Below are 4,537 nucleotides of genomic sequence, written 5' to 3'. Positions count from 1 at the left end.
GATTATATCTGACTGTGGTAGTGAGTCATATGCAGTGTCAGAATACATTGATCATTTCTTACTACCTCTAGCATGCCAACATCGCGCCTACCTTAAAGACACAACCGATTTTGTCAATAAAATAAAAAATCTTCGAGTTCCCTCTAATGCTATTTTAATTTCTATCGACGTTTCTTCTATGTATACCAATATCGATAACACTACTGGTTTAACGGCAGTTCGTAAAGCTTTTAATAGAAACCCAGATCCAAACAGACCCGACGATGCAATTCTACAGCTTTTAGAGATTTGTCTTAGTCGAAACGATTTCACATTTAATGGTAAAACATATTTACAAACTTCAGGGACAGCAATGGGCAAACGATTCGCCCCTTCGTACGCAAACCTTTTCATGGCAGAGTGGGAACGTGAAGTGTTGCCCCTCTGTCCATTTGACCCACTTTTTTACGGACGCTTTTTGGATGACATTTTTATGGTTTGGACTTATTCTATCGAACAGTTTTGGGAATTCTTTGAAATTCTCAACAACCACCATCCTTCTATCAAACTAACCGCAAACGTGAGTGACAAAAGCATAGACTTTCTCGATACCACAGTCTTTAAGGGAGATTCCATAGCAGAAACAAATAAATTGGATATTAAAGTGTATTTCAAAGAAACTGATACTCATCACAAGAGCTCCTTTTACCCAAAACATACCTTTTCTGGTATAATTAAGTCACAAGTTTTACGATTTCATCGAATTTGTACAAGATCTTCTGATTTAAACCAAGCCTGTACGATTGTTTTCTCAAAACTGAAAGAGCGTGGGTACTCTAAACGATTTTTACGAAACATAAAAAATTCCACCTTAGCACAGATAGCAGCTAAAAACAGACTTTATGCCGAAGTACCTCCAGGTTTAAGAAGTGCTCCATGTTTGTCCAGTAGATGCAAAACATGTCCCTTTATATCAGAAACTCATTATTTTGTAAGCAACTCTACGAATAAAAGGTACCCGCTCCAGGAACATCTAACATGTGAACATTCGAATGTAATATATTTAATTTCATGCAAGAAATGCCCCAAACAATATGTAGGAGAAACTAAGAATAATTTACGAACTCGCTTTAATGCTCATAGGTCAGACATCAAATTAAAGAAAGACAAGCCTGTTTCTAATCATTTCAACCTCGACGACCATTCAATAGACGATCTCACCCTAATCCCAATTGAGCGTATAGAAATTGACTTGCCTGAAGATGAAACTACCAAATTCCGTCAATCTAGGGAGGCCCATTGGATTGAGACATTGAATACAGCAAGACCTATAGGACTAAATATTCATCATAATGTAGGCATAGCACACTTTGTTGTCCCGTTTAATACAACCAGCAATCGAGTAAGCAAGATAGTTCATGCCCACTATAAGAGCATTCAAGAGAAATTCCCCCATGTCTATAAGCAGAAAATGATAGTTGCATATTCAAAAAATAAGAACTTAAATGATAATATTGTTCATAGTAAACTAAAAACAATCAGTACATAACAGATACTATACTTCTCGCCCATCGGGCGAGTTATTTTTTCTAATTTCAGATCAGAATAAGAACAGAAGAAAACCCAATATCAAGACCCTTAATCCTAATTTCTAAATAAAGTGTCTGCTCCACCCTAGGCCTGTACATTTGGGAGAATCAAACCCTCCCTTCCCCGAAAACTAAACTCATAAATGATTTAAAACTATCATTTCTTAATTTAAAGTATATTTTGAGCAGATAATTTCATATTATTTCAATTATTTGATCAGAAGGTCTACTTTCACTTTATCATTAATTGGTAGGCCTATCCTATGTGTTTGTTTTACCAATTCAGATTTGGGAATGTAGGAATTCAAGATGTTATGAAAATTCCCTATTGTCTTTAAAATAAATTATAATTAAGTTACATGTGTTATAAAATAGTTTTAATCTCATAATGACTTGTTCTGTATATCACTTATAAAATGAGTGTGAAGAATTCATACAAAAAACGACCATATTTCTCCACTATTTACCCCATTCATCATGGAATATCTCAAAGACTAATCAAGATATTTTAATTCTGTAAAGTTTTTCATCGAGAGGAGATGTGAATATTTTGAAGCGGGCGATTTTTAATACAAAATGAACGCTACGAACAAGTCATTATAAATTTATTTCTCAATCGATCTCCATTTTCATGAATTTTGGCAGTGTCATCGTCTTGGTTTGGCCTTTCACTGTCAGTCACCCCTTCCCGAGGACGCCTAACTGGCTCGAACTGGTAGCCCACCACACCCCCAAACATTTCGTAGTCATCTTCTTCGTCTTCAGAATGGGATGAACTGTGAGTGCTTGACGAATCGTTTTCATTATAATACATAACGCCTGCCACATTGTTTATCTGTCAGTGTAGCGTTCCCAGAAACAACCGCGTAAAGTCCATAATTTACGTCACGCATACATTAGCGTACATTCGGATATTTCCGGAACGGGCTCGTGGTTTTCTGTACAAATCATCGATTTTCCATCAAAATATCACTTTTTCACCCTCACGAATTTTTTTTCTGCGAAAAGGATAGTGGCATTCAATTCAATCATTAATTATTTATCAAATACAAAAGTACACCATATTAAGATTTTCCATACTCTTTAACAAATTCTTCATTTTCTTTTTTCGGTAGAAATGGTCTACCACTTTCCGCTTTTGGATATTCGCTGTCTAAATCCGACATGGCGGAAGCGTACAAATCGTTAGCATCAAAGGCCATTAGTTTAGTACATTTTATTTTTTTAAGTTTTGAATTAACTTCCGTTTTATTATACACCCACATGAATGTCGTTTATTGTCGTCGTCCCTTTCCGTCGGTCCGTCCGTCAACATTTCTTGTGAGCACTATAGAGACTACAGTTTTTATCTGATTTTGATAAAACTTGGTGTGATGCTTTAGATGGAAAAGATCTCGGTCAAGTTCGAATTTGACATATTTTCGATGAACGGTTTTTGAGTTATTGCCCTTGACTTTGTTAAAACGCGTTGAAATTTGTTAAAAATAGTTCGTGAGCAGGATTGAAGCTACAGTTTTCAACCGATTCTGATGAAACCTGGTGTGATCATTGGAATTGATAATATCTCGGACAAGTTCTAACTTGACGCATTTTCGATGAACGGTTTTTGAGTTATTGACCTTGACTTTGTAAAAACACGTCAAAATTTGTTAAAAATAGTTCGTGAGCAGGATTGAAGCTACAGTTTTCAACCGATTCTGATGAAACTTGGTGTGATCATTGGAATTGATAAGATCTCGGATAAGTTCTAACTTGACGTATTTTCAATGAACGGTTTTTATACGCCTACATGAATATGTGGTCGTATATTGTCGTCGCCTCTGTCCGTCGGTCCGTCCGTCCGTCAACATTTCTTGTGAGCACTATAGAGAGTACAGTTTTTATCTGATTTTGATGAAACTTGGTGTGATGCTTTAGATTGATAAGATCTCGGTCAAGTTCGAATTTGACATATTTTCGATGAACGGTTTTTGAGATATTGCCTTTGACTTAGAACGCCTTGAAATTTGTTAAAAATTGTTCGTGAGCAGGATTGAAGCTACAGTTTTCATCCGATTCTGATGAAACTTGGTGTGATCATTGGAATTTATAAGATCTCCGACAAGTTCTAACATGACGCATTTTCGATGAACGGTTTTTGAGTTATTGCCCTTGACTTTGTAAAAACGCGTCAAAATTTGTTCGTGAGCACAATAGAAGCTACAGTTTTCAACCGATTCTGATGAAACTTGGTGTGATCATTGAAATTGATAAGATCTCGGACAAGTTCTAACTTGACGCATTTTCGATGAAATGTTTTTGAGTTAATGCCATTGACTTACGAAAAACGCGTCAAAATTTGTTTGTGAGCACAATAGAAGCTACAGTTTTCAACCGATTCTGATGAAACTTGGTGTGTTCATTGCAATTGATAAGATCTCAGACAAGTTCTAACAAGAGATATTTTTGATGAACATTTTTTGAGTTATTGCCCTTGACTTTGTAAACAAGCGTCAAAAGTTGTTTTTTGCCCTTGATTAGAGCTGTGTGATTTAATTGTTTGTTGTATTTGGGTTATTGATATTGATTTTAAAAAATTTTGTGGAATTATTCAGCATAAATAATTTCTTCAATATGAGAAAATTCATACTTTAGTCACTTAAGACTGTTTTATTATTTCTGACAGCTGCCAGTGGGTGTATGTTACCTTGCAGCGCAAGCTATCCTCTTTTTTACTTTTACTGTATTCTTTAAATAAGTCAATTATATTACTACTCTCAAGTTCTGTGTATTCCTTTAATATATTACAAATTTCATTCATTTTATTCGTTTCAAATGATTTTCGATTTGCCGAAACTCTTCCTCCTTTAATGGATTGTCTGATAAAATATCTTATAAAAGGGTGTGTATGTGAGTAAACTTTTTCTACGTTTTCTTTTTCGGAACACTATCAGTGGGATTTAAATCTGGAAAGTTATGTTTTATACTGT

Source organism: Lottia gigantea (assembly GCF_000327385.1).
Source record: "Lottia gigantea unplaced genomic scaffold LOTGIsca_23, whole genome shotgun sequence".
NCBI classification, from domain to species: Eukaryota; Metazoa; Mollusca; class Gastropoda; family Lottiidae; genus Lottia; species Lottia gigantea.
Note: the sequence above shows the minus strand (reverse complement) of the source record.